The following is a 13,383-nucleotide window of genomic DNA, read 5'->3' as shown; positions in this document are numbered from 1 at the left end:
ACGAGTCCGGACGGCCCGACGCACTCCTCAGCGACACAACGACCGGGAGGTGGTGGCTGAGGTGCCTGACATGAACAGGTGGAGTAACCACTTCGCAGGATACTAAGACATAAGCAAGCGTGGGAGGCAGATATACACGGTCAATGCGACTCCCACCTACGGCCTCGTGCCCTTGTGGCCACGAAAGCGTCGGCGTGTAGAGCCACCCACGTGTCGGATAGCTGGAGCTGTCGTACAAGCTTCCCCAACTCATTTGCATTATAGCAGGACGTATCTGCCCTGGTCCGCGGATGTCGAGTGTTGAGTTCAGTACGCAATTAAAATCAGCTAGGAGCCCGTGAAGCATAGGCTCCAAAACCTGCGACGCAAATGAACGGAAGAACTCATTCGTTGAAGCGCGCGTAACTGGTGCGTACACATTCACGAACCTGACCTTCCACCCGTTAAGAAAAACGTCTACGACAAGGTCGCGGCCTTCAACACCAAAGGTGCAATGCGCTCCTGCCCGACATACCGGCGTGAAAAAAAAATCACTCCAACGCCGCAAAACCGCGAGTTCGTCAGCGTAAAGCGTCCACATTGAAACGTGCACGAAAAGAAGTAACGCAGGCAGGAGAGCGGAAATTACTCTTGTATAGTTAAAACATCTAGGCTGTGCAAGCGCGCTAGGTCAAATACTCCCCGTTGCTTAACGGGGTTTCTAAACCCTTGGACGCTATACAATGCAAAGCGAAACTGGGCCATCATGAAAATAAAGAGGAAAACAAGCACAACAAAGTAACACAAAATAACAAGTAATCAAGGAGTAACTCTACGAACTCACAGCATTGTACTGCAGGCATAGTCCGCGCCTGATGCCGCACACCAGCGTTGGGCAGGCGCATGGGGAGCAGGTAAACGGGCTTAGTTCGATGACGACGAACATGTTTGCTGTTATCGCCGCCACCGATTCGGTTAGTTCTTTTGCGGGCGCACGTCAGCCCAATAAAGAGTTTCATTCAAGTGCAACCCCAATATCTTCATTTCTGGATGCTGGGCTTGTCACCACTACGCCACAGTATTAACAGGAAGACTCGGACAGATGAAGTGGAAACTTCTTTAATACAAAAGTGAGAAACATGCATGTTTTCGCTTCATTATGTCAATCTTGTTTTGTGTATCAAGCCAAACCAATGAAAACAACTAAAAATAAATGCAAATTATTTTCAAAGACCGATATCATGATACACGTAGCTGAATAGATGAGAAAACATAGAAGCATAATATACATAGGCAAGGACGATGCTGCACTGACAACTAATTGTTTACACCTGCACACCTTCTTTCTAGACTTCTGTATAGGGTGTCCCAGCCAGCATGGACCAAGGTTTAAAAAAATACGCTTAGGCCTAGAATGGTGAAACTAACTTAGAGCTGTTCAGAGTCGCCTATACTAAGCTCCAGTTTATTTTTGCTCACTAAAGTTAATGAATTAGTGAATGCTAAATGCTTATTTTATGTTTATTGATTTGAGAGAACAAGTGTCAATGCAAAAATGGCAGACGGTCTCGAAGACAGGTTGCTACGTGGTGTTCATCAAACTAGAGATAACGTAAAGTGATATTCTTACCAGCCGAAAACGACGCCAGACCTCCCCCCCCCTCCCCCCCCCCCCCCAGAAAAAAAAACCTTCCTCGTGACTGCGGTGTCGATTAAAGCCTCGAGTCGTGTTCGAGATAAAAATACCTGCTTTTCCTAGGCGTGCTCTCTAAATGATTCGCCAATCATTCAAAGTAACAGCTGGTCACGTGACAAAATTTTGAAGGCATATAAATGTAGCGGCATAAGTCGCAGCATGACGGAGACAACGTAGCTGCCCGTTTTTCGAGATCTGCAATTTTTGCATTCCCTCTTTTTTTCTCAACCCAATAATTACAAATACAGCTAATTAGTATTCACTAAATAATAAATTTCGTGAACGAGAAAAACGCTAGATTAGTATAGGCGACTCTGAACAGTTTTGAATTGGTTTCACTGTGCTAGGGTCAACTGCATTTTTTAGTATCTTGGTCCAAGTTAGCTGGGACACCCTCTCATCACTTTCATCACACATCACTTCCTCTTTGACTGTCCTCCCTGTGATCCAGGACATCTTTCTCCTCCTCGAATCAGAGAAGAGGGAGAGAGAGAGGACAGTGACAGATGAAATTGTTTGGTTCAGTTGTGTTGTGTAACGTCCCAAAGCTACTCAGGCTATGAGAGATGTGGAAGTTGAGATAGAAGGTGTGCGGGTGTAAATCTTTAATTATTAGTGCAGCATCGTTCTTGTCTCTCTGTGTCTGTGTGTCTGTGTGCAGGACCTCTTTTTCAATATAAACATAACCTTGTTCTGCGTTACTTAACGTTCTGGAAGCAGAGGCAATTGGCCTTTCGTCGCTTCCGATCTTATGAAAAAGAATTGCTCCTGCGTCGTAAGCCGAAGCGTCGCACACTAGTCCTAGCTGCTTTTCTTGGCCATAGTATGTCAGCACATTGCTTTCCGTTACCTAGCTCTTACTTTCTTTTAATGCTTGCTCCGCTTCCCGTGACCCCTGAAATCCCTTTTATTTCTTTAGAACGTTGTAGAGAGGTTTCAGCTTAGCTGAGAGGTTCGGCACAAACTTCCCGTAGAAGTTAATCAGACCCAAGTACGCTCGCAACTGTGCAGCATCCTTTGGCCTTAGTGCCTCTTTTATAGCTTTCACCTTTTCATCCGATGGCCGTATGTCCTTGCCGTCAAGAATGTATTCTAGGCAAGAGACTGACTTTTGAAAGAATTTGCACTTCTCCCTTTGCCATCGTATGCCACTGTCCCGACAACGTGGCAACACCGTTTCCACTTTCTGAAAGCATTCGTGAAATGTTGAGCCCGTGATAAGTACATCATCCAAGTAGCAGCTTACCCGCTCAAGCCCTTTTAATAGATCCTCCATGACAGACCGGAAAATAGCAGGTGCACTTGTGATGCCATAGGGCAAGCGTGTGTACTTGAATCGCCACAGGTGTGTATTGACAACCTCCAATGAGTGTGCCTCCGAATGCAGTTCAAGTTGCTGATACGCCGTAGTGAAATCAAGTACTGTCAAATAAATGCATTCTGACAGCTTTGCAAACAAACCTTCCATCATGGGAATAGTATAATAGTCAGTTCGCAGGCACGGATTCAATGTAACCTTGTAGTCACCACATACTTTGACTTTGTGGTTCGCCTTAGGCACAACAACTAGAGACTTCGCCCTGTCGCTTGTCTGTAGAGCCACTAACACTCCCCTGCTTATGAGAGACTGCAGTTCAAGTGACACGGTTTCCCTCAAAGAAAAGGGCTCCTGCCGCGCCTTGCAAAATACGGGGTTGCTCCCCTCCTTCAAAACCAGCCTGACCGGACTGTTTATAATCAGCCCAGTGTGGGCTCACCCCTTCATGGATCACTGCCTTGTCGTGGCGGAGGGGCTTGCGAAACTCGGTGAAGTCGTGAGCTCTGCTGTGTAGGGCCACCCAAGATAGACAGGTCACGGCAGAGAGTTCTGACAAAATGTGATTCACTGGAGAAGGTAATGGCAACCCACTCCAGTATTTCCTGCCAAGGAAAGCCTATGACCAGTCAAAATAGCATTAATAATATGGCGCCGGAAGATGAGCCCCCCAGGTTAGAAGGCGTCCAAAACGTTACTGGGGATGAGCAAAGGGCGATTACTAGTAGCTCCAGGACGAATGAAGCGGCTGGGTTAAATTTAAAAGGACGCTCAGTTGTGGATGTGTCGAGAAGCGACTGGAAAGTCCGATGTTGCAAGGAGACATATCACATAGCAACATGGAATGTAAGATCTATGACGCTAGTTAAACTGGATGTCATCAAGCGAGAAATGGACAGACTGAACATTGATATCTTGGGTATCAGCGACCACAAGTAGACCAGAATGGGAGAATTTAATTCCGGCAACCATTATGTCGTTTACTGTCGGCACGAATCCAGGAGAAGGAATTTGGTCGCTCTCAAAGAAAATACAAGAATGGGCAAAGCAGTGCTAGGGTTCAACCCCGAAAACGACCGAATGATTTCACTTCAGATCCAAGGTCACCCTTTAAACATAACAGTTATCCAAGTCTACGCACCAGCCACTACTGCTGAAGAAGCTGATGTTGAGAGATTTTATGCGGACCTACAATGCCTTTTAGACCGCACTCCATCATCAGATGTCCTTTGTCTCATACGAGACTGGAATGCTACGATGTGGAGTGAAGAAATATTCAGAATTACAGGCAAGTTCGGCCTTGGTAAGCCAAATGAAGCTGGGCAGAGGCTAGTAGAATTTTGTCAAGAAAACAACCTGACCATAGCGAATACTCATTTTCAACAGCACAAGAGGCGCCTCTACACATGGACTTCAACGGACGGTCTGTACAGGAATCAAATTGATTATATTCTTTGCCGGCAGAGATGGAGAAGCGCTATACAAGCATTAAAAACAAGGCCGGGGGCCGATTGTGGCACGATCATCAGCTTTTTGTTGCCAAATTTAAGCATCGATTTAAGAAAACGCAGAAAAATAGAAGGCCTTTCAGGTATGATCTGGATCAAATTCCATCAGAATATGGTGTGGAAGTGAGGAATCGATTCCAAGAATTAGATGTAGAAGACAGAGAGCCTGAAGAGATGTGGACTGATGTTCGTGATATAATAGAAATTGCTACTAAGGTACTTCCAAAGCAAAAGAAAAGCAAGAAAGCAAACTGGTTATCTGAAGAGAATTTGCAAACAGCTGAGGAAAGGGGGATTGCAAAAGTTGTCGGGGAAAGAGAAAGATACAAGGTTCTCAATGCGGATTTTCAGAAAATCGCAAGAAGAGATAAGGATGCCTTCCTGAACATACAGTGCCAAGCAGTTGAGGACAACAGCCAATTGAGGAACGCGAGAGCTCTATATAAGTCAATCAATGATATCAAAGGAATGTTCTGTGCTAAGCTGGGCGTGATAAAGGCCAAACGAGCCAGGAACCTCACTGAAGCCTCAGAGATAAAGAAGAGGTGGCAGGAATACACAGAACTGTATAAGAAGGACCCGGATGTGCAAACCCAATATACGAGTGTGGTGATTACTGATCTCGAGCCGGGCATCCTGAAGAGTGCAGTTGAATGGACCTTAGCTAGTCTTGCTAAGAACAAAGCTAGCGGAATTGATGGCATTCCACCAGAGTTGATTCAAAACCTCAACCATGACGACGCTGTTAACGTTCTCTATATATTATGTCAGAGTATTTGGACAACCCTGCAGTGGCCACAGGATTGGAGGGGGGTCGGTTTACATCCCCATTCCAAAGAAAGGCAGTGCCAAAGATTGTTCCAACTACCGCACGATCGCGCTTATTTCGCATGCTAGCAAGGTGATGTTGAAAATCCTCCGAGGTAGGCTGCAGCAGTATGTGGATCGGGAGCTTCCGGACGTTCAAGCTGGGTTTCGCAAGGGCAGAGGAACTAGAGACCGCATTGCCAACCTTCGCTGGATCATGGAAAAAGCAAGACAGTTCCAGAAACCCATCTACTTCTGCTTTATTGATTATGCGAAAGCGTTTGACTGCGTAGATCACAGCAGATTGTGGCAAGCTCTCCAAGAGATGGGAGTTCCAATTCACCTTATTTGTCTCCTCAGGAATCTGTATGAAAGGCAAGAGGCCAGTCAGAACTGGGAATGGTCTTACTGATTGGTTTCCGATTCAGAAAGGAGTGAAACAAAGCTGCATACTGTCATCCTGCCTATTTAACCTATATTCTGTGTGCATCATGAGGGATGCCTGTCTGGACCAGTCTTCAGCTGGAGTGAAGATTGCTGGGAAACGTATCAACAACCTTAGATACGCGGATGATACCACTTTAATGGCAGAAAGTGAAGTGGAACTCAAGAGACTTCTGATGCGCGTACAAGAGAGTGAGAAGTTTGGGCTTAAACTGAACATTGAAAAGAAAAAGATCATGGCGTCTTGCCTTATCACGTCCTTGAGAATCAAGGGACAACAAGTGGAAGCTGTGACACATTTTCTCTTCTTGGGCTCCAAGATTACCCCGGAAGGAGACTGCAGCCATGAAATTAGGAGACGCCTGCTTCTGGGAAAGAGAGCCATGGTTAGCCTTGACCGCCTAGTAAAGAGCAGAGACATTAGTCTGTCAACCAAGATCCGTATAACTCGTGCTATGGTCTTTCCAGTTGTGATGTATGGATGCGAGAGTTGACTGCGAAGAAGGCTGACGGCCGAAGAATTAACGGGTTTGAATTGTGGTGCTGGCGGAGACTTTTTAGAGTTCCTTGGACGGTCAGAAGATCAAATCAGTCGATGTTGTCGGCCATAAACCCTGACTGCTCATTGGAGGGTCAAATTCTAAAGTTAAAGCTGAGCTACTTTGGTCATCTAATGAGAAGAGAGGAGTCGCTGGAGAAAGATTTGATGTTGGGAAAGGCTGAGGGTCACCGGAGAAGGGGTAGGCAGCGAACACGATGGCTGGATGGCATCCTCGAGGCGCTGCAGATGACGTTTAAGTGATGTTAGGAAGATAGTGAGAGACCGGAAAGCGTGTCGTGATATGGTCCATAGGGTCACGAAGAGTCAGACACGACTGAACTGAGTGTGGACTCAAACACTTTCACGTACTTCTCAAGTAGCGCGGCAACTTCTTCTAAACATACACCGTACATACTTAACCAGTCTATCTTAAAAGCCTCCAAACAGTCACGACCTAGCAACGCAGTGTCGCTATTGTTGCGGGTTTTAACAACAATGAGCGGAAGTTGTTTGTACTGACCATTATGTCCGACTGGAACCGTCAGCTTCCCTGTTACTGTTAGCGCAGACCCACCGTATGTCCTCAACTTTATGTGGCAAGGCTCTTTAGGTAGACTGGGTCAGATGTTCCTGTATAGTGTTTCTGACACAATAGGAACGGATGCACCCGTGTCTATTTGCATGTTAACATTCTTTGCTATCTTAAGGCAGGCTTGGTTGCTTAGCGGGCGTTCATAACAAGAATAGACACTGTGCAAAAACACTTGGTCACATTCCGCCTCCCCAAGCTTTCTGAGTCTCTAGACTTGAACGTGCACATTTTCGCCAAGTGTCCGCAACGTTTGCAGACGCGGGAGCGATAACTACGAAATTTGCAGCTGGACGCTTCGTGCGCTGAGCCAGACCGGAAACGGTCCGGCGATTCAGACACTCTGTCCCTTGCTAGTCTTGCACCGAATGAAGTTCCATGTTGCTGTGGCCGCTTCCCACCGCCAGGCTTTTTACCTACGGTGTTGACTGCACTTTGCACCTCGGTATGTTGAAATTCCAGACTTTCCTTTCGCGCCAGCTCGATGCTTTTCGCAATATCGCAGGAGTGCGAAAACGTTAACTTGCTCCTTTTCAGCAGCTCGGCTTGCGTTGCGCAGAGGCCCTACTACAAAGCGATCTCGGAGAGCCATGTCTTGAAATTCTCCGAATTCACAGGAAGCTGCCAAACGCCTCAACTTCACTGCATGTGCTGCTATAGGCTCTCCCTTTTTCTGGCACCGCCAAATAAACATAAGTCGTTCTGCGATGACCACAGGCTTCGGTGTAAAATGACTTTACAGCGCTTCTACCAGTTCCGCATAAGTCTTGTCCTCTAGCTTTTGAGGTTCTCGCAAAGTCTTCAGCGCCTATTGCCGTTATAAACATCGAGACCATGTCTTCGTCGGTCACCTGGGAGGCCTTCAAAACGTGCTCGAATTTTCCCACGTAGGACCCAAAGTCCTAGTCTACGTTCTCGACGAACTGGTCGAGTCTTCCAAGCGTTGCCATCCCTAGACCTCTCAGAAGCACCCTCTGCGAACGCTGCGATGCGGTTTACAAATGCCGGCCACGTCCCTTCGCGAACACTGCGATGAGTTTCATGCAGTGAGGCAGAGTCTCGTTCTTTTGGCGCAGTCCGGCAGTATCCCATCCTCTTCGCCAGTGGACTGTTATGGCCACTGACACTGGAATTACCCCAGAAGGCTTTGAAATAATTCGATTTTCAGATCGCCACTTGGAGCTAAGTCAAAACTTCACATTTTATTTAATTTTGAATGCAACCATTGATGACAGGCTGCTCATTTTTTGCACCACAGTGGTGTTAAAATTGCCACAAGTGTAACCTGAAAATAGAGAAGAGGCATTTAATTAAATTAGTGTCACATAGATGACATTTACTGCTCACATGCTCAATTTGCTACAGTGCTGTGCTTACCGATATTGTCACGTAGTGGTGACAAGGCCGTACACGCCAAAAGAAGACACAGGCGTAGTGGTACTGAAATTAACTCTTTATTGGGCTGACTTGCGCCCGCAAAAGAACTAAGCAACTCGGCGGCGGCGATAGCAACAAACATGCTCGTCGGTCGTCGAACAAAGAATGCTCGTCACACTCGTCAACGCTCAATTTAAAGGCTGCACAGAACAATCTAGATAACGTCGCAAACAGCTACCAGCACGGGCTGGACCATTGTGGAAAGACACCCGAGTGGACGGAACCTTCGAGACAGATCTCGGTGCATCTTGCGCTACAACAAAACTGATAAAGGTGGGACTCGCGATATTGAGCATTAACAAACAAAGATTATGGAACTGATACGCGGTCCAGAATCAGAGTGAAAAGCCTGTGTGCCGGCGGCTGTTAAAAAACAACAAATACTGTTTTGAAGGTTTCGCGGCAATATCATTTACCAGAACAGGGTCCAGAACTTCCTTGCACGTTGCATCTTTATTCAGGTTGCTTCACTTATAGTAGAGACACTTTCCTCTAAGTTGTTCGGTGAATATTGCCCGCATCATGCCCGTAGAAAATTTTGCCGTAGTTGCTTTTCAGTCCGTACGTAGCCGATCTAGTGTGGTCTTTTCCACCAAGACAGCATCACCAAGAGGGACCTGCATAGGAATTTACCAACCAACCAAAAATACGATGTAAGACACATATACAAGTCTGAATATATTTAGTCGAAGCAGTGTCACATGAGATGACTCAAACTTTGTACAAGTATGGCGTTTCATTCAGTCAATTGAAATTTTTAATAACACTAAAGTCGCAAATTTGCCTGCAATATGCGCACTGTAACGACTAAAGCAGGTAAAAATGCGGCTAGGGCTGTTATAACCGCTTCATAAGACACATTTAGGCACAAGAAAAAAAAGTCAACATCTGGTCACAACCAAACTGTAATAGCAACATCAAGTACAATGTTTGGCTACACAATTCAAGCTGTCGACCTCTACTTGAATGCTGAGGCATCAGTGCAAATATCCATTTATTCTAGTCGTCACTACTAAAGACACTACAAATATCAAGTAATGCGGTCAAAGAGTTATGTTTAAATATGACCAAAAAATAATGAAAACTGGATGATTTGAATCACATCAGCTGACTTAGCACGTGTACAAGTGCCTTATTGGATGTCTTGTTGAAAATAAAATACATAGCTAAACGATTCTTCGAGAGCAAAAGTAAATGCCACAACAGACGCAACACAATAAAAATGCAACTTCACACTCCATGCAACCGCGAAATACGATCCCGGTAAAATGAAAAATGCTCCCATTGTGATTAAAAACGCAAATCTTGAAGCCGGGAAAGGCACAGGTTGATGACAGCGGCATATAGTTTACGCAGTTTGGAATAAACTATTATGCAACCAAGCCGGCCGACCGCGTCCTTCGAGGCCGAGAGAGCGAGCGCAGAGGCATGCCACGCTGACTGGCCGCGGCGAACAAACGTGTAAACAGAACGGCTGCGGGGGACGCTCCCGAACAGCAGGACAGGAGGCGCGGCAAGCGCCTATGCTCGGAGTAAAAAAAAAAAAAAAGAAACAAAAAGAGAGGAAGGGGTCCGCGGGCCGCGCCAACCACGCCGAGTGAAAGGAGGTGACGAAGAGAAAAGAGAAAGGAAGAAGGATGGATGAATAGAAAAACTTTATTTTCTTCAGAGAGCATGTGTGGACGATTCCGTTAAGATGGCCATCAACCCATGACTGACGGCGACCTGGGTGGCCCACTCCACGGCAAAGGAAGAAGGAGGTTTCAGGTGAGCGAGCGTGAAGTGTAAGAGATGAGAGAGGAGGAGGAAGCCGAGGGTGCGAGGAGAATTAAGGTACGCCAACATGGACCTTGCGGCACGAACGGTAACGGTAGAACAAACCGAGAGGTTGCAAATTGTGAGAAGTATCGAACTGTCAAACTAAAATCGTTTCATGAACCTCCTGTGCGTACTAAATGCAAAAAATACGTATCATACAGATTATTTCTGTTAAAGAAAGTTGAGACTGATGTTCTTGCGCGAAGCCTGCCTAACTTGCCGCGACATCTAACCACATGTGCGATGTCATTTTGGCAGCCAGGTGAAAACAAGCGCGTTTCCCACTTTTTCATTTCAACACATTCCGGTGCGTTCCGGCACAAAAAGACACAGAATGCAGCAACCCGTTTGGACACTGTTCCCACAAAGCGCAATGTGCGTAAGAATATGCTTACCTTTACAGGCGATCGAGTCAGCCGTGCAGTGCGCTGTCCGCCTTCGTATCACCGGCACCGGACCAACCAGTGCGATTTCAGCGCGAGAGCAATGTAGTCGGCGCACATACCTCTTAGTCACGCAGAAAAAAAAATCGTCCACGCTTTCTTCTTTTGAACATCTCAAACATGACCCGGTGCAGTAGTCCTTCCGCCTGAGCAAAGCACAAAGAAACACGGACACTTTGCCGACACGATAAATGCCCGTTTGCGTTAAACACCACATCTAGAAGGCACTTCACAAGCGTACTCACTTCTGTAACAGAAATGCACGCGAAACGCAACATATTTCTCGACGATAAACAATCGAAGAAGCACATTCATCATTCGCCGAAACGTGGTCGAAACGGACCGCACCATGCTAACGGCCATATTGTGAAATTTGAAAAGTAAGAGCGTGGGTAGCTACCGGCGGCCTCCTGGCGGTGAAATTTTGTTTCAGTTTCAGTTTAATTTTTCGAAAGCACTTGTGTATAGTTTTAATTTTGGCGTTATTTGTGGTGCTTTATTACGGTGTTGGGTTATATCAGCAGCGCCACTTGTGTATGGAAGGCCACGAAGTTAAGCAGCCCCACCCCCAGCATGCTAAGTGATATCTGTTATGTTCGGGGCGTCGGAGCTCCGTGAGCGAGGAACCTCTCGATTCGGTTGCTGGGTAGAGACTACTTTATTGTGCTTTGGGAGAGAGGGAAGAGACGGAGAGAGAGAAGCGCGAGCGCCTGTAAAGAAGGCATTGCTTCTCGTGCCCTGGTCGCGCACATGGTCCCAGGATGGTCCAGTTCCGAGGCAACGCACGACTCAAGTTACGTCCGCGCGTCGTCGTCGGCCTGCTCGCAGGTACAAGGAGGCATTGCAAATGGAGCGGCCGTGCGTCCGTTTGCTTGGAGGCGGTGTGGCAGTGCGCCGGTTCGCGTACACAACAATATCCTTGCGCGTAACACCCTAAAGCATATTGTCCAACCATAGCACCCCTTCGCTACGCAAGAAGTGATTTGCAATGGCACAAACACCCAAGACTCAGGGTGTAAGCGTGTTTTGAATAAAACTAATGTCCAAGAACCTGTTTTTGTTTTTACAGTGTATGCTAAACAGAAATGAAAACATAGCAAAGAATATACATTCGTTTAGTGATGTATACTTTCCCTCATTTGAGAAAGTCAATGTATTTCCACATTAGCTCCTATACAAAAATACTGTAGTGCTTTCCAAGCACAAAACGTCTTACGTAATCTCAAATGAAAGTCTGTAGCGGATCTTATGTTAAAACACATAAAAGTTGTTTCTTAAGCAACATCCTACATATGCTAAACAGAAATGAAAACATAAGGCTCGGAAAGTGTGCAGTTAACAAGGAAAGTATATATTCACTTAGTGATGTATACTTTTCCTCATTTGAGAAAGTCAATGTATTTCCACATTATCTCCTACACAAAAATACTGTTGCGTTTTCCAAGCACGAAATTTCTTGTGTGATCTCAAAGGAAAGTATGTTGCGGATCTGATGTTAAAACACATCTAATCTTGAGTCTCCTTTTGAGTGGTTGATAACTCATCAAAAACACATTACGTGCGTAAAAGAAATTCAATACCTATTTTTATAAGGGCTGGTTCTTCATAGCTAGTGGCAGATGGTGTGCGCCATGGTTCCTACTGGAAACCGAAGTTATGGAGTCGTCGTTGTGCTCCTACGTTGTCATGAAGGCGTTAGGAATGCAAGAAAAGAACTAAGATGTTTTCAAAGTTACCTGCATGGCGTAGTAGGTCAAAGCGATCAGCCGGTGATCGTGGGGCCAGAATTTGATTGCGATGTTGCTAACAGATCTCACCCACATGGGCATTTCCCCATGCGTCAATTCCGGCTTTCGCCTTGAAAAGCGGACGCAAAAAAATTGGAACCAAAAGTGAAGTCACGAAGGTTCGGCTGCCAGCAGAGTCATCATCATCCGCCTGACTATACCCACTGCAGGGCGAAGGCCTTTCCCATATTTCTCCACTTAACCCGGTTCTGTGCTAGCTGCATCCACTTGACCCCCGCGAACTTCTTAATCTCATCCACCCACCTAACTTTCTGCCGCCCCCTGCTACGCTTTCCTTCTCTTGGAATCCAGTTTGTTACCCTAAGCGACTATCGGTTATCCTCTCTTCACACTACATGTCCTGACCATGCCCATTTCTTATTCTTAATTTTCAATAGAATGTCGGTAATTTGAGTACTTTCTCGGACCCACTCTGCACGCTTCCTATCTCTTAATGTTACCCCTACCATTTTTTGTTCCACAGCCCTCTGGGTTGTCCTCAACTTAAGTAGAACTCTCTTGGTTAGGCTCCACGTTTCAGCCCCATAGGTGAGTGCAGGTAAGATGCAACTGTTGTATACTTTCCTCTTGGGCGATACCGGTAAGCTGCTAGTCATAATCTGCGAGTGCTTGCCAAATGCGCTCCATCCCAATCTTATTCTTCTTGTTATTTCCTTTTCGTGGTCCGGATCTGCGGTTACTACCTGTCCTAAGTAGACATATTCGCCTACTACTTCCAGTATTTCGCTACCTAATGTAAACTGCTGTTCCTTCCCGAGGGTGTTGAACATCACCTTAGTCTTCAGCATATTGATTTTCAAGCCTACCTTTCTACTTTTCCTGTCTAGGTCATCAATCATTATTTGCAGTTCATCCCCCGAGTTACTTAGCAAGGCAATGTCATCAGCAATTCGAAGATTACCGAGGTATTCTCCATCTACCCTTATCCCTAACTGCTCTCATTCCAAGTCTCAGAATACATCCTATAAGCAAGCTGTGAACAGTACTGGGGAGATTGT

Source organism: Amblyomma maculatum, chromosome 5 (genome assembly GCF_055883805.1).
Source record: "Amblyomma maculatum isolate TAMU_Amacu chromosome 5, ASM5588380v1, whole genome shotgun sequence".
NCBI classification, from domain to species: domain Eukaryota; kingdom Metazoa; phylum Arthropoda; class Arachnida; order Ixodida; family Ixodidae; genus Amblyomma; species Amblyomma maculatum.
Note: the sequence above shows the minus strand (reverse complement) of the source record.